The following is a 26,398-nucleotide window of genomic DNA, read 5'->3' as shown; positions in this document are numbered from 1 at the left end:
AAGCAGAAATTATTATTTTTTTGTGGCTATTCACCAAATTTAATTCGGTTTCTACTTGGAACCAAATTTCGGTACCCAACCCCAAACACACCCATGGATGCGCAGGGGGACACAATTTTAGTTACTATAGAACCAACATGGCCACTGGGCTAGAAAATGACAAACGTAGTGGAAACATGTAATGATTTGTGTACTGCACCCTGTGTGAGATAAGGCATGTTGTCTCATTCTTGTAAATTAACACCTTCTCCTGCAAATGCGGTTCATGCAGAGTATGTCATTATGACGATTGTTGTGTTTTTCTAATTAAAGAAGCCACCTGTGGACACTTACATCGATTATAGAATTAGCCTGCATGGAGACACAGAGGCTCTACTAAAGGTTGGTTTTCCTAACAAATTAGCATGACACCCGCTGGACAGTCACATTGTCAGTAGAAGCTTGTCCTTGTTCACTCATTCTTTTTAGTCTCGCTTTTTAAATCATTAGTGGAGCCCGTTTGATTTTTTTTTTTTCTTGTTGTTGTTGTTGTTTAAGGTAAATTTCCAATGCTGGTAATTTTCTTTCACCTTTTTAATTTTAAATTTCACGGACATCCAAAGAAAAGTTCGGATGTCGGACTAAAAACTTCCACGATGGAATGTATACATAACGTTTCAAATCTTCAAGTGCACCATATGAGTTCCTGTGGAGTGTAAAACATCAGCCAATGGGATTAAGAGATGACAAAATTAATGAAGACTGACTACTTTGTCAATATTTAATCCACTGTAGTGGAATCTGTGCAACAGTGCGTCACAGAGTTGGACATCTAGACAAAAGAAGAGGATTATGGTGTTCAAAGAAGACATCTCTTCTGGTGCTCCAAAACAACAGAGAAAATAAGCAATTTAATTTGAAAGAAGGAAAAAACAAGACTTGGTTGCCAGTCCTGCAGAACAAAGACATGGATTATTGGTCTCTGCTCAGGAACGTAAAAGCAACTGCAGTCAGATAGAAATCCCATCGGTAACTCCGGCACTCCCGCCTTCATAAGTGATCAATACACTCCTCATTTTCAAACACAACAGGTACGAACCTTCATTAATACCCCCGAGCACACTATTCTTCTTAATTCAATCCATTGTAACCTTGATTTCCTGATTCAGTTGAAAAAAAAAATTACCAAACGAGACCAAGCAACTTTTCGGCACAGCAGTTCTTACCACAATTAATGCTACATACACTTTTGAATTGTTGCTCAGGCTCGGGCATCGCCTCAAAAAGCACAAAGCCATACTCAGATATCCAACACAATGGTGGGAAAATGCCACATGGCGGTAATGTGACAGGGCTACTATTCGCCGTTCACCATCAGAGAGGCACACAGGTGTGAGGCAGACAAAAATGATTGGTCCACAACAGAGGAACACCAAACGCCCACTTGTCTGACTGCAGAACAAATGCTTTAATACTGCAAAAGATGAAAAATAAATCCAAATCTCTGTTCCTGTCTAAGTTTTTAGACAGAATATGACATTTTATTTCAGTTGCGTGCTGCCTTCATCCACCAGTTTAACTTTTCATCAAATACTTAATTTGCATGCAGTCATGCTGACTGCTGATGACAAGAACAAAGAACATGTTGTTCCTCACTTGTAAGTTCGCTTTGGATAAAAGCAGCTGTCAAAAGAGGAAGTGCACATGTGTAACTTCATATATTTCTTTAAACTCCCTAGGATCGTGATATGTGAGAGCATTAATTTAGGATTCAGATGGGCGCCAGATATTCACTTGGACATTTAAATTACTGAGGGGGTCGGTGATCAGGACTGGACGTGATTCTTCCCAGCGGTTTTTGCACTTCTTTGAAGTGACACTTTAAAAACCAAATGCCTTTATTAGCATAGCTTAACCTGGCTTTGTCTCTCAATTTACAATCTCTTGTAATCTGCAGTCCCACATCGCCATTATCAATGCCGTTTGAACCACTGAGTTGAAATGATCCTGCAGAAACTCAAAACATAGATTCTACATAATAATATTGATTGCTCATACTTTTGTATTTGAAGTTATCTTTGAAGTAACTTGTATTTTTTTGTCAAACTGTAGTGGATTTTAGTTAATCAGAAGACTTGGTGAACAGAAAAGGTTTCTATTCACTGATTTTGACTGAAAATTAATGTAGCTAAAGGCTTTAAAACTATAAAACACTGTAAACTGGAAAGATACGTAGGCACAACAAGGACATTTTGTATAAAATGTACTGTGAGCCAAGTGGAATAAATCAGACCTGGCAGAGTTTTAATCCTAATCTTACCAAAAAATTTTTAAAAATGCTGCATGAGTATTTTCCCCTACACTGGTGTTTTTGGAGCTTGAGATATTTTTTTGATCAAATATAATCTAAATTGAATATCCTGAGAAAGTATACAAGTGTAGCTATTATAACTTCATTTACAGGAAGTCCCAGCAATAGAAGAAACTGTAAAAAGGCAGGTGATTGCATGAGGAGTGAGACTTCCAGTATGAAGAGTCACTGGTTAAAAATTGCCGCATGGTGTGACTCAAATGCCTCCGTTGCACTGATCCTCACACAATTTTATTTCATTTGTTTCTTGTCTAACCTCATCTATTCCTTCCAAGCATGCCACCAAGGTGAGGGACCTGGGGAGTAGATTCCGACCATTATTGAGAGTAAATATTCGGTGTTGTGTGGAGGTTTTGGCCGCCCAGACAGGCTTTTTCATGTTCTGTAAAAAAATCTGAATTAAAACAAATGCTGCAGAATAATCTCACTTGTTCTATGCCTGAAAAATATTAAAACGGCCGCATTCACACTGAAAACCTGAACAAGAATCAATGAGGGAACATCCTATCGGGTAGTGCTGGTCCCTGAGGTGGGTGAATCTGTGAGTGACTGAGAGAAATTTACAGTACAGCAAGAGCAGAAACTGAAGCAGGGGCAAACTGTAAAATAAAAACAACAAAAAAACAAAACAATTATTAACAAATGGAGTGCATGGGATGAAAATGAGAGAGTGGTAAAAATGGAAATTGGCTCTTCCTGCAACCCCACCCCGCCCCCACATCAGGATCTTTTTTTGAACAGTCGTTTTTTTTTTTCCAAGGATCTCACGGCCCACAGCCCGCCTTATACCGCAGGCTCTCTCACTTTGCCAGAGCTGCAGAGAGAGAGAGAGAGAGAGAGCGCGAGAGAGAGAGAGGAGGAGGAAAGCACACCACAAAACTCTTCTTGACACAGATAAATGAGAGTTTGGGTTGTTATCAGTCATGGTCATTTTTTTTACCATAAGGGTGCTGCTTCACAGCGTTGTCAGAATGTTGATGGATATTAGAATGTATGTGGAGCTCACACACGCACACACGCACACACACACACACACACACACACAAAACTTCCTAAATGTGATTGAGAGGAGGCATCGCGTCTTCAAGGATAGCAGCAAACAACAGACAGACAGCAAGAGTAAACAGTGTCTAATGCTTCCTGCCACTTTATACTTCAACAAATAATTCAAGAGCCTAACAGAGATGAAGGGTCTCTCTCCGGCGCCCTCTCCTCAAAGTTTTACAGCCAGAGAGAAACACTTCACCTCCGTTTTTTAACTTTAATGAACTCCTTGGAAGCCTCTACTACTATTGACGAACACTCGGTTCTGCCTCGCTCCTCTTCTTTTTCTCCTCCCAAAGGATCACTCAGTGATTTTATTTAGAAAAAAAAGCTTTAATGGGATAAACTTTGTGGATAGATACAGAATGGATGAGCTGAACTACCAAACACTAACTGTTTGACACAAATACTAACTGTGTCACACACATACACTAAGTGTGTGACACACACATCAAACACAGTGTGTGGCATCGTGTGTAAACAAAGGCAACTCCAAACAAAACAAATCCCACTCAGTTTGCCCAGAGGCAGCAAACCCTTTGCAGTTTGGAGTGTGTGTGTGTGTGTGTGTGTGTGTGTGTGTGTGTGTGTGTGTGTGTGTGTGTGTGTGTGTGCTCACAAGAGCATCACTAGGCTATGTGTGAAAGAGAGATTCTGTGTGAGAGAAAGGAAAAAGAGAGACAAAGCATGGTGTGTGTGTGTGAGAGAGAGAGAGAGAGAGACAGAGAAAATTTGAGTTTTCAAAACCTCTTTATTTGCTCTAAACCAACACTTGCTCATTTCAATGATGCTTAACTTTTCAAAAACACTGAAAAAGAAAACAAGAAATATAAATAAATGAAAACAAAAACACAGTTTACCTCAAAATGACTTCAAATACAAGGTCACTTTCTATGGAGGGAAACAGTTTGTATTTACGCCACAAAATACCAGTGTGAAGAGTGAGTGTATCAGGCAGTGTTTTAGTTTTGTTGTTGATCTGGGTTACATCATTTGTTGTTGGCTGAAGGAAGGTTTTAACGCGTGAACACTCGCCAGTCTTGCGGATCGTATTGATGCAGGTAATCGAGATTTGAGCAACAGTGTGACGTCCGGACCTGACACAACAGAGCGAGTTGATGATGAAATACATCCTGCAAATCTCTTCAAACTCTCAGAGAAATATGAAGAAACATTCTCTCTGACCACAAACATAAAGGAAAAGGACTCACAAGTGCTACATAGCTCATTTGTTCTCATGGATGGATGGATCGAATATGCCATCTATGATTCATCCTCTGAACTAAAAACACAGATTCCAAAAGTGTTAGACAAAGTTGGACAGAGTGGGAAAAATGGACAAACAAGTTAAAATCAAAATTTTAAACAAACCATGATAAAACTTCAACAGAATTAATTTTTTTATTATCAAGCATTCAGCTTGCAGCTCCTCTAGTTTGGAACCTCACACATGTCGTGGTAGTAGCTAGCTGGGCAAGAACTGGGCAGTGACTAAACCTCAAGCATTCATGGGGTTTAGCCCCCTTGCTAGCATGCTCCAGTTTGTGTGAATACATCCTGACATGACTGGATACACAGCGCAAATACTCACTCATACTCATACTCATACTAAAGAGGCTGCATCACAGGACCGTAATACCAAGCTCATGGCTACTTTGACATGGGCCCTCCCCCCCTCCTCTCCCCTCCCCCTCTCTCCTCCTCTCCTCCCCGCACATTTTTGGAACTGTCATTACCATTACTTGTTGCACTTTGTAGTTTGGCTTTGGTGTCTCGCAGTCTCTCTGTTTCCACAGATCCACCAGAGCTCCAACCGCCGCCTGCATCACCCCACCCCCCCCTTTTAACCCCTACTATTACACCGGCCCGCGCTCCCCTTCCATGAACCAGTCTGCCATCCAGTCCCCCATCAAGCTGGCTTGCTCTCCCTGCCTCCCCTTCCAAAAGCTTCCTTCTTCAACTGTTATTAACATTTCCATGTTTCCCACATGTTGTATTGTAAACTTTTTTCTTGTCTGTAACAACATCTACTGCACGTCTGTCCGTCCTGGGTGAGGGATCCCTCCTCTGTTGCTCACCCTGAGGTTTCTCAGATTATTCCCTGTTAAAAGGGTTTTCTATGGAGTTTTTCCTCAGTCGATGTGAGGGTCTAAGGGCAGAGGATGTTGTTATGATGCCATGTAAAGCCCTTTGAGACAAACTGTTGGTGAAAACGGGCTCTACAAATAAAATTGCCTTGCCTTGCCTTGCCTAAAGGAGCAGCTGGTGGCCCAATATCAAGAGTCAGCAAAAGTCCTGCAAAGTAAGAAACAAGAGAGGCCCTGAGGTTTGGCGTTACGGAGTCATTTAGCAACCGGCACCAATGAAGAACCCAAGGAGGAGCTATTTATGAGGGTGTTTGCTTGTTGCTTTGGAAAAGAAAGCCAAGACAGTTAGAAGTTAATGAGATCACCATTCAAGCAAACAGAAATGTGTTGCCCTGTCGTCCGTGTAATCAGGTCACTTTCCTGACACTTGCACGAATGAAGGAGGCGGCTTCAAGATGGTGCAGGTGAGTATGGGCAGAGAACATGGACATAACATAATCCTGCATATCAAAGGATGAAGAGGATAAATTCCAAGGGTGTTACCTTAATATTCTGTCATAATACTAGCAGAGAGCATACAGTTTTGAATAGGATTTTGGATCTGATAATGCTAAGGTGAACAAAAGACCCCATTGAGCACTGAGTAACGTTAGCCTATGCTAACCGTGCAGTGTGTTACAGTGAGTGCACCTTTGACATGAGCAATATGAGTGCAGGCCAGTAGGGTACTGTAGAGGAGGAACTGTCAGGCATCAGAAAATTACAAGGCAATCAGGTTGAGTGTGAGTGCACCTTTAAACACACATCTAGTACAGTCAGGAGTCAGTTTTTGCCCGCCTTCAGGCTTATACCCTGCCCTCAAGAGCACTGGATGAAGCCCTGGAGACTTGGCCTGCTAAATAACCTGCAGGCCAGTGCAGCAAGGTGCTTTTCTCTAAAGGGAGGAGAGAGTGGTCACCTACTAAGCAGTTGTTGGGTCATTAGATTGGGATATATGCACTAATATTTACCACAGTTCAAGAAGTGAAGTCTTTCTGAATATGAGCGTCTTGGTGGGGCATGGGGGATCCCCCCTGGCCATAAAAGGTGGCCCTGCCTGCAGCTCACACTCAAATTTCCTTGCCTGAAGGGTTTTCCCTGGAGGGCCTTCCCTGCCTGCCTCAAGTTAAGAATCAGTAAGTTAAGATGAGCTTAATTGGCTGATATAAAGATTTATCAGACTCTGGACTGGGACTAATTAGCCTGATAACGGTGATAAATTTACATTTGGTGAACTCTCATGGTGAATTGGATGTAACCATAGGTGTTAATGGTATTTCCACGGAGTCGCTGACATGGGCTGGTACATTATGACTTGTTATTACAAACTCTGCTTATATAATGTCACTTACGTCTTAGACCTTCTTATCAGTGTGATTAATGGAAGCTGCCGTTCTCCAATTAACACCTGACACGCACAAAGAAAAATTCAGAACACGTCTAAAAGATGCCACATGTAGAACGATTCTTTTTTTTTTAAAAGAGGACCCCGAAATGATTGAAATCCAGCCTATGCATATGCATTTAATGCCTCACAATAATTGCCAATTTTGCAGCACTTAGATTAAAATGACAATCACACTTGTGTGGCTGAATCGTTGTGACTTCATCCATCATCATTGAATTAACATTACGTGGAGCACAAACACTGAAAGGGGCTGAAGTGTGACAGAGACAGTAAGCGTGCAAGAAAAAAACACTAATGCAATTTAAAATACAGTAGAATTTTAGACAGTTGGATGATATTGAAATGAGAAAAAAAATCTGTCAACATAACTGCAATATATTATATATATTTACTGTACAACTATATATATGTTTATGTTTTCTCTCTCTGTCTCTCTCTCTCTCCCTCTATATATATATATATATATATACACACACGCACACACACACATACCCATATAAACTTTTTTTTTTAAAGCAATTTTGGTCCAGTAATTCAATATTTCCCTAATTATCTCCCAGAGTCTCAAGTTCTTAGTCAAATGTAACAGAATAAATCCTGTCAGTGAATGTGTTTCCCCCAATGGCAGGCTGTGTTTCTCATACAAAATGAAGTCAACAAGGTTTTTAATTTGGGCTTTACTGCCTCTGGCACCTTGTTGATGGTGTAGCGAGACTGAGTCAGAGTCAGAGAGCGAGAAACAAAGCGAGTGAGAGATCTTGGAGAGGAAACATCACTTGGCTTATTGCATCATTTCCCGTGCCTGTCAGCAAACGAAATGTGTTGCCAAGAGTAAGATTTATTGCCTTAAAATGAACTCCAACAAACCAAAAAGCCCCCCTTCTGTGTCTGAATCATCTCCTGCCAACTCTTGCAATGCCATTTTTTTTTTCTGCAGCATCTTTCTGCCTGTCCTGTAAATGTGTTTTCTGTTTCAGAATAAATAATTTAACATGTCAGGGTTTGATTTAGGGTCAACATTTGATGTGAACACTTTCTATGTGTCTGTTACTTTAAATCAGTTTGCATGCTTTTTGGCAGTGTGTGTGTGTGTGTGTGTGTGCCATCAGTAAAAAACAAACAAACAAACAAAAACTCCATCTACATTCCTGCTGTTTGGTGTCCTCTGTGCCCTCTGTGGTTGCTGTCAGTCACGTTGTAATTGCCAAGAAGACAACTGATACTGGCAGAAGATGTATTTGTCATAATGAAGTGATGTCAGTGCATGTGAGAGAGCAGCTCACGGGTCACTGCTGTTCAAACCTCAAGACTCGTAGATATTAAAGATTAAAAATACTTCTTCTGTGTCAAATATTTAGAGGGCAATAAAATTGTAAATAGCAGCTCAGATGAACTAAAACCCTGATGAGGTGAGGCGCAAAGAGGAGGTCATGTATCGTACATCGTGTTGCGGTTCGGTCTGCCGTTCGGCCCCCCCGATACATCTGAGCGCGCCGCTGCGGAGTTGCGTAACCGGCAACAAGGGCGGGCGAAGCGCACGTCATGACACACCTGCAGCTCATCCGCTCGTTACTCACCTGCATCTAATCAGCTCCCTCTGGCTAGTATAAATTTGTTGGCCTCCCAGTCCTCAGATGCGAGTTTGTCCTGAAGAACACAGACTAGTTTCCTCAGTCTTCGCTAGTTCCCTCAGTCTTCGCTGTCCTATAGCGTTCCTTGGTGTCAATCCCCTTATTTTGGTTAGTGCTGTTTGAGTTCAGACCCCAAAGGAACCGTTTTGAGTTTTTGTTCCGTAAAGGGAACACTGAAGTATTAAACCCTCGCCAGTTAGGCAATCTCATCTTTTGTCTTGTGTTGTGCTATTGGGTTCAGTCTACAAACCCTAACACATCGGAATTAGAAGTCTGCAACCACCCTGGCTAAAGCAGCTGGTTAGTTCATTTGAAGTGAATTAAGGTCATTTTTATATACAGCAGAATATTATCAGGTCTAAAATACACCCCCCTCCCCCCCAGTTATGAAATATGACTTACTCACTCATCATTTGATTGACAAGGTGGTTAGTTTGTTGTGTTTCTAAAATGTGTTTAAAAATAAAATACAAATATGAAATAAAAATTAAACATTGAAGTGTCCATTCTGTGAACTGCAGTTCATTTATATTTCAATGTGTTTTGCTACTGCAATATTACTTTCAATACACTTGTGATTGACTGATTGCAGTTGCCCGCGGTGGAAGAGGAGGATGACGCTCGGTGAAGGACTTGCTAACACGAAAAATGGATTTTGAATAAATTCTGTGAAATATTTCAAATGTCTACTTTGAATTTCAGTTCCAAGGTTGTTGCGTAATAACACAAATTGTGGCAAAAATGTTTAGAAGCTGACAGGCTTCTTGCCTGTAAAATGATTTCAAAGAGTTACACGGAAAAGTTTAAGAACAATTGCTTTATCCTTTGTCAACATTTCATCCGTGTGAGTCAGAATATTTATGATACATTCATGCGCGTTTAACTTCCTGCTCTCTATTGGATAGGTCGGCTAATGGAAGCAGCAACAGTGCAGGGAACAGACCACCGGCATTTATATGTTAAGAAATGAAAAACAGCGAGTTAGTTTTGATTAGCGTCGGCCTCGGGCTAATGGCACAGAGGCGTGTGCAATTCTCTTATTTATAACCGAAGGCAGAAATCTTCAGCATGGAGTATGAGGAGAGATAATCAGAGTCCGGGCTCAAGGCTACGCCAAAGGAGATGAAGTGTGTGTGTTTGTCTGTGGTCTCTATCATGCATGGAATACATACATTACATGTTCCCATACACAGTTGCATATTTTGACTTGCATATGTGTGTGTGAAAACTACAAGCTTGGCTGACCGTGTTGAGAAGAGGCAGATTCTCAGGAGTGTGTTTAAATGATCTCCATTTATCTTGAGACGTGGGGAAACTCTGGTTTGTCAGTTCCTGAAAGACAGCTAACTTAAACCATTTGTCATGGTAAAACTTTTTCAACTACCTAATTGAACCAATTCCTTTCCAAACTCAGACTCAGGCTCTCTTTTTCCCTCACTTGCATTAAAAACACAGGTTCTGCCTTTTATTTCGAAGGTAAATTGTGGAGTCAGAGCTAATGCTGATGTGTTTTTACATTCTCCTCGCACAAGCTTAACCGAGCATTAATGAACATTCTCACTTTTATCCAAAAACTCAGTTTTTTCTCCTCACCTGAGGGTCAGGGTTTATGCAAGGCTAGGTAACCGGCACTCTCTGGAACACCCTACGGCCATCCTCAGGGTCTTTATAAGCCTATTATTGCAGGGCCTTGGTAAACAAACCGTGTGTATGAGTATGTATAGCAACGGTGTGTAGTTACTGTATATACTGCATGCTCACATTTTGTACATGTATTTGTGTATTTTTACGGCTTCTGATGTGTGTGTGTGTGCGTGTGTGTGTGAGAGAGAGAGTTGGCTGATTATAGTGGGCAGCATGCAGTGGTCCCTGTGGCAAAGTCTGTCCATTAGTGTGTGACACAGCCCAGCTGCAGCTCCACATATCTAAAACATAAGAGCTTGCTGACACTTCATCATCCGCAAACTGAGCCTCTAAAGGAGGCCAATTAGAAACATGTGCAGCCAGAGGGTTGACCACACCATTTAACAGAGAGAAAGAGGACATACCAGAGTGAGCAGCGCTGTGGGTAGCCATGCATGGCGGTTTGTGTGCATTTGACACATATTAGGGCCATCCATTATAAATGTACACACACACGCACACACGTATACTGTATATATAGATATATAAAACACATTTGTAAAGATATTGTGATGTGATTACATTTACAGTGTAAGTCTGCCACAAGGTCTCCGTGAGGAAATTGTGGAAAAAACCTCCACAGGGAAGCTGATCAATATATTCTCCAAATAATAAATTCTTGCCCTAAACCGCCCGAGTCCCAAACCGCAGTGGGCTGCTGACTGAAATGATTTAAAAGCAAAATGATTTGGCATTTGCCGCTCTGTTTCAGCCGAGTCCGTGCAACAATCAAGTATTCCGAATGGATTGCTGCATCAACATTTTTTTAAATTTTCTACTTTGCACCTTGTCCTCTTCCCCCTCGTCCTCTCTTTTTTGCCCCTCTTTGACTATTCTCCAGCCAACTCTTCTGTTTTCTCTCCACTTGCTCATTTCATAGACTTGCCACTTAAAATCAACAGGAAAGAAAAACAGGTCAGAGAAGAGTAGCACCCACTTGCTGTCTGGCTGGCAAAAATCCTTGACCTTTTGCTCATGTTCCATTTCTCTGAGCTCCAGAGCCTGTCAGGTGACCTCTCGACTTGAATGTTAAGAGACCCTTTAAATGTTGTTGATAGAGATACACATTGAGATAGACAGACAGGGACAGAAGTCATGAGCAGAGGAGACGCTTCTGAATACAGGATTATTCATTGACTCTGGACTGTGATTGAATTTTGAAAACCAGCATTAGGCTCTACTAATGGATGGGAAATGTGCGTAGGTTTTAACTGTAAAACTAGAAATACCGCATTGTGGGTATACGCCCCCGCAATCAGGGCCTGCCTCAATAACCTTGACCTTTGATCACCTAAATGTTTTCAGCTCATCTTTGAGTCCCAGCACATTTGAAGAACTTTACTGGATGCATTACAGAGATATTGCGGTTAAGGTGACAGTGACCTTGGACCTTTAGTTTTACTTCAACACCTTTTTGCATTGCGTTAGTCTCCGCTTTGTCTACACCTGTTTCCCCTGGAGATCCTGTCAGAGGGAGATCATGTGACGCGGTACACCGCTGCTTCTAGCATGATAAGCTTAGTGAGACCCTGTAGTGTGTGATGGGCCATTATTTTCAAATCTTCGAGTGTGGGCACGTTTGAGATGAGAGTGGAGGACATCTTTGAAGATTATCCTTAAGTGTGCGATGCGACTAGATCTAACAGTGGGTACGGATTTTAAACCTCCTAGTTCGGAGAGCCCAGATTTAATGTTCAAACAACACCTCGAAAATAACTGATAAAAGTTTAGCCGAGCTACTTCTTGCCTCTCGTGTGACTGAGAGCTGAGTGGCCGCTACAGTGAGTCACTATCGCCTCTTGTGGAACAAACTGGTATTGTAAGACAGCATGGACCAATTTAGTTAACATACTTACTCCAATACATGTGTGCAAACAATACACAGATGTACTTGACACAATGTCAAAACTGTCATTTATCAAACTCTGTAGATCATTTTTAGTAATGACCTAAACTAATATTCATATATTACACATGGACCCTTTAACATCTGTACCTTTAAAATCTTTGCATCAAAATGCAATCACAACAATCAACTGAGATTATTAACCTCTAGGATAAAAAAGTACATGAGCATATAAGAAATATACCCAACAGTCAAATATGAAGAAGCTGTACAGTATATAGAATGAGATTGGATACTATATATATATATATATATATATATATATATATATATATATATATATATATATATATATATATATGTATTATTTTGATAATTTATGCCAGCCTCAGGAGAAATGTACCGGTAAAAGTTTGCAGTCCGTGCAAATTCTGTATGCCATTATAATTATGCTTACTTCTAAACTGGCCCCAAATATCCTCCAAAGATTCACATGGGATGAACTGCTGAGACAGGACTTTGTTTAAAGTGAGTGGGTGTGTGTGCTCTACGGAAAACAGATGTGGACACACACACACACACATACAACCACACACACATCAGTTTGAGTTATAATGCTGGTATTCTAATGATTGATACTTCCTGTTGTCTGCAGAGTGTTGTGATGAAACAGCCAGTGCATAGTTCAAGTGCATATAAAAACAACAGCAACACGGTGCCATGGATGCATCTGTCACCAGCATGTCCTATCTAAGCTGGATTCACTGACAAGAAAAAGACAAGCTACAGTAACAAAAGTGGGCTTAAATTTACAAAAACAGAATGAGACATTGTAGTGGTGCTATTTTCATGAATTAAAAGGCCTGTGGAGGAAAAACAGTAGTGGATGGGAAGAGAGAGCAGACAAACACAAGTGAAGCTGTCAATTACCACGTGGAGGGGATGAAAGAAGCGTGGAGAAGAGGTTCACAAGCACATTTAATGAGAAATGGAAAAAAAGTATCACAGCTGGTTAATTCTGAAGAGGAAAACAACAAAACGCTTTTGGCAAGACCAGTAAATTACAACTGCGAAAAAAGTCTAAAACATTATTTTGCTCTTACTGATGAGCCAGCAGGGTATATAAGACTGCAGTGTTTGGCTTCGGCATTCTATTGCATTCAGTCATGATGTCAAAAGTTGGTTTCACATTTGTCAGATATTAACTCAGAAAACCCCTTTATGAGTTGTGTGACCAGAATATTAATCGGAATTAATGTCAAACCCTAAAACAGAGGGCATTTATCAAGACCACTCTTCTTAATGAGGGTAGAAATATAATAAGTCTGCATCTGCAGCAGGGCTATTATATATATTGTAGTATATATATATATATATATATATATATATATATATGGTCTCAGCTGAGGATCTGCACCTTTAGAGAAATGGGCTATTGGTCTTAGTGGATGTTTGCGCTCTCTGAGTTTGTTCTTGTGACTGTAATTGATCCCTGAGAGTGGAAGAAGATGAGCTTCACTTTCTGAATGGAAGCAGCAGAAGCATCTTTGACGTATGCATGAGGATGTATGTATATTTTTCAGTCCATTCCTCGCTGAACTGCTTATTGTCACTGCCAACTGTTCTTTGGGTGACATCTTCACCAATGCCATTTTAGTTTAATGTCCACAGGCTACCAGCTGCAGGGAAAACTAGAGATGTGAACTTTTTTCATCCTTTAGACACCATTTGGCCTGTTATTTGCAGTTTTCCCCTACAGAATTGACCGTATGAGCTGCAGACTTGACAAGCAACTGACTGTTGTGAGTATGTGAACTCATGTTTGTCACAGCCCATCTTCAGGGAACCAAATAATTCATGGGACGGTTCTCTGTTCATGGGTACTTTTCTGTGTGTTACATGTGTACAATTGGATTGTTAATGGAATGTGTGTAAATGGACATGCACATTTTGAAGTATCATATTATAAAAAGGTGAATAGACTTGACAATTTTCTTTAAAATAAAAGGTGTTTATTTGCTCCCCGTCTTCCTTTTTCTCTGACTTTTCTACTTAAAATTTCTTGATAATAAAAAAACACAGTTACTGTCCATACATTTACATGAACTGTGATGCCCTGCAGTGCAAAATAAATAAATATATGAAATTAAAAAGTGCGCGTGACATCTTATTGAGCGCTTTGGGTAAAAGCCAGTTCATGCCGTTGCTAATATGTTTATCCGTAAGACACTAAGCTGACAACATCTCATCAACTATACAGTAAAATCAGCCTCATACTTGATATACTGGCATGCCAAGAATTATTATTATAAGTTGTGTAGGTGTGTGTGTGTGTGTGTGTGTGTGTGTGTGTGTGTGTGTGTGTTTGTTGAGAGGACAGAAAAAAATGGTTCTTACAGTATATCAAAACTGTGACGTACTGTTCATCATTACTACCGCCACATTTATCTCCAACTCCCTTCATAAATCTCAAGAGTGATTCTCAGGGAATACAAGTTGCCTCTTATAACCTCTCAGTGTCTTTTGCTTTATAACACAAGAGGCAGAAAAGGAGAAAAGCCACAGAAGATAAGATGTGCTGTTTGACAAAAATATGAATTATGCACACAAGCTCCCTGACTGATTATCTATTGTGAATATCATTATGTGCCCCGCACATCTTCTTTGATAAGCTTCTTTTGATGTAAAGCTGCGGTCAACGGCTTTTATATATTGTCCAGTAATTAATTATTTATGATCTTTATGTAACTTAATTGATTGATTGTTTAAGGGTAATTGGAGGCCGGGATGAGCAGCTGTGACAAGTTATTGGAATAATGGATAGAGGCAGTAAGTGAAATAAATGGATCACTTCTCACAGACAACTCGAATAATCAATAAAGCTAATACACAGGACTTTTTTCTTTCACTTATTCTCTCCTATCTCCTTTTAGTCTTGTCCCTAGTTTTCTCTGCCCCTTGTCGGAATATTTTTTTCTCCCCACTTAATTACTAATTTTATCTGATTTTCCTTTTCGCTGTCTTCTGTGCTTTTCTTGCTCACCCTGCTGACCCCTGAACGATGCCGAGCGAGTGAGGCCCTCAGCTTTGGGTAGCTTTCGTTTTCGTGCTGCTCACGTTCAGGATAAAACTGCTGATTCTGTGTCTCATTGCTGAAATGTCTCCACCTGTGTCCAGAGGCAGAACTATCCAGCCTGATGCGACACTTTTGACACATTCAAAGTATAAATGTGACCTTGCAAACCTATGTTTTCTTTCCCGCTCACTATGTGTGATCAGCTGGCTTAGCTAATGAAAAATATATGATTCTGTTCTTAACTGCAACTCCTTTGGTGCCACTTTCTTTCAGGCTACTTTGCTTGTTAATATACCCCTGGTGTGCCATTACAGTTCACGATTTTGAATCTTGCTAAATACAGCCTCGCTCCATTAAGGATAATTATTACCTCCGTTATTGCAGGTATTCAATTCCATCTGAGCTGTTTGGATCTATCCACCAACAACCTACTGTACGTGGAACGCCATCCTTTTACCCCCATTTAAATGGCTTTAAAGGAGACAAAACAGATGGCAATGACGTGTCACTGTCCCACTGGTAAAAGCAGATTACACATTTGTTTAGGTCACCATGGTGACTCAATATCAGATAAAAATGAAAAGAACCCCAATCTTTCTTTCTGGAACTAACTCTTCTTTTTATTCTTAGATTGCAGAGTGGAAGTGAAACTCATGTTCCGAGCGTAGCTGCGTCTCTCACCAATTATGTAATCTCCCCCTGACTGCTACTCATTCTTTCCGTATTGGGGCAGCAACAACTGCAGTATCCATGCAGTAACTCTCGCATCAGTACTTTGTATCAGCCCGTAGCCACCGATGGCTGATGCTCATGAATATTACCTTCAGCCTGAGGCACAAGCCATTCTCAAAAAGCTATGAGTACCCTTTGATCTGCTGATTCAAATAAATTATACTTATTATTGGCTTACAAACCATACCTCAATTTAGCACGTGCACAGATCACTGGACTCTCACAGCTTTGTCATTTCTGTCTGTTTGTTTCACATCTTGCTCCTCCAGCCAATATTTCCATGTACGTGCATGAAAGGAGCAGGGAGGTTCACCTGGCATGTTGCTTTGCTGCTGCTCCCCTCGCCTGAGGCTATACTTGTGGAATGTGCGTACCTGGATGGAGCAGGGAAAGGCAAAAGGATACTTGAACATGATATATATTCTGACAAATAAAAGTTCCTGCGAATCTAGCTCGCAGAAAGACTCGCAGACTTCGTGTGACTACGATGACTACGGTTGTTCTGATAACTGGGTAAAGATACAGAATCATTTAAAAGAATCTGTACCCTGGTAAGCAGTTTCCAGATGTCACCAAAATGGGCGTAACCAGGGCTGCATAAACCCCTCCCAAATGTTCAGACCTAGAAAGACCACTTCATGTATACAGCTTGAGGAGGTGAGGCTGAGGGCCAGAGGACGTCACAGTGACATACGCAAGCAGTGACTTGCAGGGACTGCGTGTTCATTTCACCACGTTAGTGCATCTGCTCCTGAGTCTAAGGGAGGATGATTAGCCACTCAGGTGTCACATGACTAACTCTATCGCCTGTCCCACAATAATTTCCCCACAATTTCTTGCCTTGACGCCTTCCCGTCATATTGTCTCCTCTTTTCGTTAAGATGCAGTGCAGAGAAGTGATTGCTGCCTTGAGCCCAAGAGATATCTTTGAGGATCAGCTCAAGTAAGTGCTGCTTGGTAATGGTTCAGCATACATAACAAGAGACATGAAGAACATGGTTGGAGAGAGTGAGAGACAGAGAGAGAGAGAGAGAGAGCGCAATGATCCAACCCTTCAAAAGGTGACTCCTAAATCTGAACAAGCTCTTGACTGTATCCAACAGTTATTCAATAACTCATCTTCTACCTCACAGAATTTGCATTACAGGTGTATAATATTATATCAAACCATTCCATCTCTCCAGAAAAGGGAAGTGAATAAGTAAAGTTTTACAATATCATGTTACATACAGCAGTTTTCAACCCTAGCAGAGAGAATTATGGGCATGTGTTCCACTTGAGGCTATGTGCTTCCTAAACCAATAAAATGCATGAATATTCCAATCTTACTTTCATCACCTTTGAGATACAATAAAGTTCATATTGCAGCCAGTCAAAGTCAAATTGTAGCTGGGAGCCATGCATTTTCTCCCATAATTGCATTTGGCAATATCCAATGGTAATAACTGCAAAATGTGAGATGGCCAATTTCATTGTAGCAATGGAGTGTGAAGAGGATTGTAATTCAAAGTGCATTGACGTATAGTGGAGTTTAGCTCAGTCATCAAGTCTAATACAGGAAAAGAGGGGTCTACAGCTGAGTGACAGCCTTACAAATGGTTGTGCTGGAGTCATTCAAATTGCGAGTGTATTCATTATTGTTGTTGTTGTTGTTGTAACAACAACAACAACAATAATAATAATAATAATAATAATAATAATATAATAATAATAATATTACATCAGGAAAAAGCAGGGTTCACTAAAGGCAGTACATGGCACAAAAATGGCATATTATATATTTTTCATAATATACTGTATATATATATATATATATATATATATATATATATATATATATATTTCACTCACATTGTTGTGATGGGGGAAAAGGAAAATCATCTGCATTTGTTTTTCCATCAGTTCTATTTTCTTTCCCTGAAAAATACACCAGTCTGTCTGTCTGTAGCCCCACCGTTTAAAATACGTTCCTTCTCGTTTGCCTCTCATCTCTTCGTCTCTCCCTCTCAATTTCTGTCTGTTTAATTCCTGTCAGCCTTTCTCCATCTCTTCCTCTCTCTCCACTGTCCCGGATGTGTTGTTTCTCCACTCCAAAGCATTTTCCTTTTACTGGGTACAATAAGCAGTTGTTTTCAATGTGGAATAACAAAGATTGTCACCATGGATACTCCTCAATCCCACGAGCATTGAGTGGCCCTTTCCGAGTTCTAAAAGGAGCAATTATCTAGTGACATCAAAGACAGGCGACAACATGAAAAAGCAAAGCGAGGGAATTGGGCCAAAGCCATTTATCAGACAGGTGGAGAAGGGGATCTAGTTCACCTTATTCAGACAGGACAAGCAGCTTCAGGCAATAACCGTTCTCCTCCAGGGGCCCCAGGCAGACATTGTCATTCAATGTGTGATATAACCATTGACCAGGATGGAAAGTTGACAGCATCATTTCCTATATTTGGTAAATATATCAGAAGAAATGAAAAATGCGTTACAAGCTCACCCAAGGAGATTGTGTGTTGTTGTTGTTTTTTTCTGGCCAAAATGTATGTTCGCCCACTTACGCTCAGGTTTCTTTTATAATGAGAGTAAAAAGAAGAGGTGAAAATACTGTATGAATTATGGGCTTTACCAAATGTGCTGGACATGAAGAATGGTGTTACTTTTTCAAAGTCACAATGCTTCCATGTGTGCTTTAGTATATAGAATCACTTGTACAACTTGTTTTTGTCCAGGTAACTTCGGCTCTTGTCCCAATCAGTTCAAACTGTATTTCCAGTACAGTGAGACAGATTAAAACAACACTGGACAACAAAAATGTTGAGTGTGAAAGTGAAAATCTTAAATGTTTATGAGTGATGTAAATCATGGCATTTCATTGACACCTAGAGGAAGTGAGGAAAATGCTTTTATTTCTGGGGAAGACAGTTGAGACATGAGAGTAACATCCAGTAGTTTTAACACATACACATTATAATGAGCTTCGACTATAACGCAAGGGCCTTTGGGTAAATGAACATCGAACGTTGGTGACATTTTCACTCAAACATTAGAAAATTGATTGCAGTGTTGCTCTCTTAAGACCTATGCTGGAAATTTGATATCAAGGGAGCTGAAAACTATCAGAAATAATTTATAGTCTGTGGAGATGCAATTCCATTATAGCCAAGAGATGCTGATCTTCAGCAAAGTTCAGCATGAAAAATTGAATTGCCTTTCGGCTCCCCTAAGAGTTTTTCAGAAACACAATACTTCAGCATGTATGTAAAATGTATAGAGTACATTGGAAATGCATGCATTGTGACACAGACTGAGAATTATTGACAGCATTGATTTCAGTTTCGGGACACATACAGTACAACCTAATCTCGAACTGCTGATTTACCGGCTTACAACTGAGGACCGCCTAAGTCTGTAATGTATTATTATTATTACTAACAGGAGTCGAGACTTTTCTTCATCCAAAAAAAGCCCGAAAGTGATGAATTTTAGTGCAGCAATGTAAAACCTGCCAGACAATGAGCTCAGGGTGGATGCTTCCCAGTCTGAATAGTCCCAGTTCATATCCTGTCACCTACGTGTTTGTTGAATAGTCTAAATATAAATGAGATCGTGAAGGGAAAAAAACATGCTTGAACTTCTCCATGCCTGGCAGCACGTAAATCCAATGGCGAATACGCCAGTGACTGTTTAGATGTTGCCTTTCAGCACAGTAAATGGTCTTATTTTCATCATAACTATGATCTATACTTTCCTAAACATGTTCAGTCACCTGAATTTATCAAAATCTGGAGGCGATTTTAACCGTTTCTATCATTTTTGTTTTGAAGACAATAACAAACTATTCTTTTTCCATTTCTGGTATGAGAACTCTAAATCATGGTCTCTAGACTTATATGGGTGCTGTGACATTTGAAGAATAATGCTAGTGATGTCAAATGGATGTAAGCAGTATCCAGAAATCTAAATTGAAAGCCCTATCACCAATTAGTGCACGGCACAGTTCCAGCCCAATGTTTTACAGTCTACAGGTTCCAAATTCAAATGGTTGTCTGGCCAGGACTGTTTGTATTTTCATGTGGGCCATGTGGAGCTCACTCAAGGACGCCAGTCAACAGTTAGATGCCTTTGCCCGACCCTTAACTGGTCAGGTGAAATTAATCATAACGTAATCATAATTTGATCCGTCACATGACAGACAATTTAAAGGAAGGAGCAGTAGCTACAGTACAAAACTGACCTTGTTGAACATTTAATTTACAGCAGGTGTGGATTATTTCAGATCATTGTATTATAGCTGTGTGCTGCAGACAGATGTGGAAAGTGTGATATATTGCACACTGATGCCCGCTGCAGTGAGGCTTCTACAGCAATTGGAATGAAACTCATGGAATAATTTAAGAGGGTTTTGATATCTTCGGATTTTTGTGTCAAAAAAAGCCATATCTTGCAAAAACTGAAGCTCACAGGGTGGTGCAGATGTACTATAGATTTTCTAGTATGGGTAATAACAGCTCATGTGATGACAAATGGCAAGGTCATAAATGATGACAGTTGTAAGGTTTATTACAGGATAACAGGGAGGTATAGTCCAGAGATTGTAGCTGGGTATGAACCTGGAGAACTGCAAGGGTGTAAAGGATTCTGAGCATGTGGCATTATAAATCACCTTCTGCCAGCCAAGAATCTAACATTTGAAAGAATTCTAACCCCAAAAAATAGTAAATATCTACAGGGCACCTACTTGATGGTGTCCAAACTTTTCTTAGGACTTGATATCTTTTATCTGTACTGACTTCTGTGTTATTGTTGGTGTTTCATTAATATCCATGTAGGGAAGCCCCGGGGCAGCGGAATTAAAGAACTGTACCATGTTCTTCATAATGCGCTCAGCTTGTGTCAGAGCCCACATACGATAAGGGCCACGCTCAGGATTTAATGATCTCAAAGGGACTGTGTGTGTGTGTGTGTGTGTGTGTGTGTGTGTGTTTTGAGAGAGAGAGAGTAATTTCAGTGCATGCAAATGTTAAAACGGAGGTAAGGTGAAGGTTGTCCCTGGTAAGAAAAGATCATGGAGAAATGTCAGGCTGATAAGAGTAAAAGAAAGAGAACATTATGGCATTTATAAAAACTGTTCATGAATAATTTCATAAAAGCATGGCAGTTCTCCTCCTCTGAGAGCATTGCCTGTAATAACACCTGATGTATCACTGCCTTGTTTGCTGCAGTCGACAGGCTAAGAAACCCTCGGCGTGTGTCAGTAGCCTCCGAACTTAAAGGGAGAAAATTCTGAAATTAGAAAAGGACAAGAGTAGAGTTGATCTGGAACGAGACTATTAAAATTGATGAAGTGTTCAGGGACAGAGGCAGGAGAGACAGACAGAAAGACGGAGAGAGAAAGTGACAGGAAGAGAGGGGGAGATGCAGGCAGATAGACAAGTACACAGAGAGATAGAGAGACGGGGAGCCTTAGATACACATCAACACACAATAACAATAATTGAAATGATAATGCCATCAAAAATAACATTACCAACTGTCAAAATACTAATCTTGTAACGATACTACTATGAATACAAATCTAATGACTCTGATGCTAATTATGCTAATGCTAATACTAAAAATAGAAGCCATAGTGGTCATAGCAACAGTCCTTCCAAGGGCAAAAGTGAGGTGCAGAGACTCCAGGGAGGAAGCCAAGTTAGAAACACCCATTTATTGGATATGAATGTACGGAAGGAGAACAAAACAAAAAAAAAGGAAAGACGAACTCATCAACTGCATCATGGGAAATTCCCTTAGCAGCAGTCTGTGCCTATAGCAGCATAGCTAGGGGCTAACCTGAGCCAGCCATACCTGTGAGCGCCATCAAAAGGGAAATTTTAACTCAACTACTCTTAAATGTAGAGAGGGTTTCTTTCTCAGACTGGGAGTAGAAGATGATTCCACAGGAGAGCAGCTGGATCCATCAACTATTCTCTAACTTTGTACAAGTTTACATTTGTATTTTGCGCACTTTAAACAGCTCTTCATCCCTGGTACAACATGACTTAATCACCTAACTCAAAGAGTCCAATAACACCTCAAAATCAGTGAGAAGTCAAGTGGTGATAGTATTTTACACTGAACTACTTAAACAGACTGCAATAAGAGATTATTTTTCACAGGTATTTATCTTTATAGTTCTAAAGATTATAGAATGAAACACTTCACCTCAGTGCACCGCTGCGATTTCCATCTGTGCTAAAAGGGCTCTGCGTTTGATATGCAAGCAAACCAGGCTATTTAGTTTAGCTCGAAATGTGTTATTCATCCGTAATTGGTTGTTTGTGTCGTTTTAATGTTGGTTTTCTTGCAAGCACATTTCATTCGATCGCAAAACAAAAAAAAGGGATTCATTTACAGAGGGCTCAAACTTCAGTGAAACAAAGGATGAAGCTGAACAACAAATGGAAATGAGGCACCTGGAGAACAGCTCGCAGTATGTACACAAAGGCAAAAACACATTACATCTGAAGATGTACTTTCAGCTCAGTTGGCCTCAAGTACAAGGCTGACAGACTTGTATTCTGCTCAGCGGTCCAGTGCTTCTTTGAATGTGAGATCTGACACCACACACATAAACTGCCTGTGGCGTCACACCGACCTGCAGCGCTCCTGCTGTGGACTGGTTAGAGGAGCCTTTGGATGGACACAAACACAGACTGGAGATGATGTATAGATAGATTGTTATTCTGGATAGGCGACACAGCAAAGCTGGATGGAAATACAATCCGACAAACGGTTGGCTTTTCCGCATCTCCATTAACTCTTACACGCTTCCCGCATGTCTGTGAAATTGTTGCCGTTATCCTCATGCTTGTTATTTGGGTTGATGAGTTTTTCTTGATGAGTGTCAGTCGAGTGAGTCTGTGTGTGTGTGTGTGTGTGTGTGTGTGTTTTTGTGTGCGTGGGGGTGTCATTAAAACCATGGATGGTGTCAGGTGGGTTTTCACTTTAATATACTATAGGGCGGTCTGCTGAAGAGAGAAACACCCCAGCCTTTGACCCACCCATGTGGTCAAAGTGGCGCAGAGAGGAAAGAACTGTTCAGCTCACAGTAAAACCAAATTATTGATAGACATGGATTTGATTGATCTATTTAAACGTGTAAGAGAGAAAATAAATCCGCCCTTCTGCCTCATCTTACCTCTGACACAATGAGGTGTTTGTTGTAATTGTTTTTTAATACTATTTGTTTTTTTGTTTTTTTTTTGCAAAGTTCTGTGACATTTAAACCCATAAAATTTCAGTTTAACGTGGAAACTGGTTGGTATTTAGACTATCAATTTCAAAGAGGCAGTGGAATGGAAAAAAAAAAAAAAACATTATAATTAAATGTCAATTAAATATTGACCTTTAGGATAAAAATTATAATTTTAATACTTTTTTTACTTGGCAAAGAGCAGCTTAATGCCTCTTTTTTCACCATTGAGGGCTGATACACCTGTGAACACTGGACATTTGCATTTGCACTTCACTCTTTTTAATCTATTATTCAAAGTAAATGCCTGTATATCACAGGACCAACTACCACCCACCATTTATATTCTGTTTTCTTTCAGTTTTAGGCCAGAGGGCATTGGAACAGGAGCAATACAACCTATAATCCCTGCTTGTGGTATATACTTTATGTAATTCCTCACTCCTCTGTTGCTGTGTTGGAGGCTCCTGCGTCAGCAACCACCTACGTATCTCGCATTTAAACATCCCATAGTGAGTAGGATTAGTGCAGTCCTATGAACCAAACCTGTGAGATTACATGGTTCAAAAATGGTCATCTGTTTATTAATCCTATAGCAGCGCCAAAGCGTAATTACTCTAAAGGTCTTTCACAGAGAGAGAAATCTACTTCACCCTGCTCAGCGGTTCACATCACATTCTCCACAGGCCTCTCTGGGGCCATCACCAAGTCAGAGTTTCACCTACAGGTCACAGGTATGAGATTCATTTCCCCAAAAGCATTTGGAGAGCACTGATGTCACTGATGCGCCACAGAGCAAATGGAGATGGAGAGGGGAAACCCGTGGCACGGAGAGATAAAAGATTTTTATGACTCGCTCCTCCCAGCTCAATTTTCTCTAGACATTTCAAACTTTTTATGACTTGCTGTGGATTTCTTGGCTCCATCAAAGCTTTCATCAGCTTAGTCATTCAGTAATTACGCACTGATGATTTAGTTAAGTTGAAATTTTAATTTAGGTAAATAAATATTTTCTCAGTTTGTTTTTTTCAAGGACCTGATTTGATTTATCATTAAATGATAGTTTTGTTGTTGGTTAATCTGATTATTTCAAGTTTTGTCAGGAAATACTGAACGGAAATATTGACAGCGCTAGAAACAGCAGTTTTTATCAGACTAAATACACGGAGGCTGAGAACGACTATCAAGAAGAAATAAGTCAAATTTGATAAAATTGAAATGACAGTTTTCTCACGATAGCAATTTAATCATCTCATTATCTTGAGAAAACACATTATTTTCCCTCATTATCAAATAAAAAAACAGTCTTTTGTTCTCATGAGATAATAAGGTGAAATAATCACGGAAAAACAACCTTATTTATCGAAATAAAAGCTCAAACTGAATCGAGATAATGACATTAAATAAGAGTAATTACAACCACAATAGCCCAAAAGATATGAAGTTTAATTTTCTATCTTATCGTCATATCTGAGAAAGTGAACCCAGGGAATATTTAATCAGTCACCATAATAATTGCTGATCACCTTTTCTTTCAATCAGTCTCAGTATCACTACATCACCTGGATCAGATGAATATTCAGATCTCGAAATTGAACTGATATCAGTCGTGTGATTATGCTCAAGAAATGAGAGAAGTCCTTTTTTTAAAGTGATTTAATCGAATGAATGTTGTGATGCTGCTTGTGTTACACATTACAATTATTGATAAATGACTTGTAACACACAAAACATACAATTTTTATGAGAGACGTGAGAAGACTGGAAAGGGTTGTAATGTGACTCCAACTGTTCAGCATCTCATGCTAGTTTACTTGACCATATGATGTAATACAGCTGAAATCAGAAGATTTGTCTTTCTATTTACAGAAATATGTGATAATGATATTTAACTGCTTATCTGTTGCATTATTAATTATTATGTACTTGTTATTGCCTTATTTATTTATTCACAACGTAGCAGTTTCTTGATTTATGTATTTTATTTTTGCTCTCTGTGGTAGTAAAAAGCACAAGGCCCTGCATGGAAGATTGCTAAGTCTGACTTCTTGGAAATGAATCAAAGTAATCTTGAACCCTCTTGCATGTGAATGAATTATGTAGAATTTAGCGCATAGATATTTCCTACCTCAAGGATTCGTTCACACACATCATCATAGGTTACTACAAATAATTATTAGGTTAATTGCAGGCGTTCATTACAGAGGCTTCACTGGAGAAGGTCTATGAGCAAACATTTGAAATACCGCGCTGGTCGTCTGTGCTAAATAAAGTTTCTCTTTAGAATTGTTCAGGGATTGCTTGAGAGTGCAACTGCCACCCTCCAGCATCTCAGGTCACTTCACCAGTTTGTGTTTGTATGCCACAGGTGTCGGCTCTAAATTGTCATGCTGTCTCGTGTCCCCGTCTGTCCTCTCCCAGCCCGCCTGCCCACCCGCCACTCCTACTGCCCCCCCGATGCCTCGGCTTGATATGTTGCCATGACAGTGAAGCCAAGTAGCCACCCATCTTGTGAAGTATGCAGGTCTCGTTTGGGGGCTTCTTCCTGAAAGTTGCTTCCCTTCCTTGTTTATCGTCTCAGTGTTTATCTTTTTATCTGCTGTAAGTGGATTTGAGTTGTCTGATAGATGAGAACCATTACAGGGTGGTGTAATGTGGAGCCATGCTGCATGTGGTCTATTTATATGTGCAGCGTTCTACCTTATGAGTCATTAGACATGAACTACATGTTGATGTCAATTCAAGCGAGTTACTGATGGGAATATCTTGTCGTTTTATTTTTTTTTTCTCTGTCGAGCTCTCTTCCTTCAATTGTAGTTTCTGTTCTCACACACACTGGGTGTAGCAATCAGAAATATATATAGATAGGTTAGTAGAGAGGGGTGGGCTGCAGCACCCAGGGAGAGGAAAGCGAGATGGGGAGTGTCAGATAAAAACCTTGATAACAAAGCCTATCATACATGTGATGTGTAATTTTAGACCAAAAATTGCCCACCTCCCTCTGCTTTCCACCTGAGATGGATTTTTTTTCTTTCTTTTTTTTTGCAGAAGGTGTGTTTGGTTCAATATCTGTTTGCTGCGGGATCTCAAACACGCCATGCACTGATAACCTGATCATCATCAGTGAGGCCTGTCGAAGCAAAAGAAGAAGAAGAAGAAGAAGAAGAAGAAGAAGAAGAAAAAAAAAGATAAGTTCCTCCCAGCTTTGCTTTGCCCGGGAAATGATTCATGTCTCATCACGTATATGAAGATATATGGTGGTAAA

The 26,398-nt window shown here is 40.1% G+C and overlaps 1 long non-coding RNA gene across 1 annotated transcript; it reads left to right on the top strand.

Annotated features, from left to right (window-relative positions):
- The first annotated feature begins 5,891 nt into the window (after window positions 1-5,891).
- On the top strand, window positions 5,892-25,657 carry LOC147260018 (uncharacterized). The gene is made up of 3 exons (XR_015116268.1): window positions 5,892-5,945; window positions 16,778-16,839; window positions 25,555-25,657. It is a non-coding gene; the product is annotated as an uncharacterized LOC147260018 (long non-coding RNA).
- Window positions 25,658-26,398: the final 741 nt, after the last annotated feature.

Source organism: Aulostomus chinensis, chromosome 6 (assembly GCF_037954235.1).
Source record: "Aulostomus chinensis isolate RoL2024-O1b breed Wild chromosome 6, RoL_Achi_v1.0, whole genome shotgun sequence".
Lineage (NCBI taxonomy): Eukaryota > Metazoa > Chordata > Actinopteri > Syngnathiformes > Aulostomidae > Aulostomus > Aulostomus chinensis.
The sequence above is the reverse complement of the archived record's forward strand: the minus strand, read 5'-3'. Positions and strand labels throughout refer to the sequence as shown.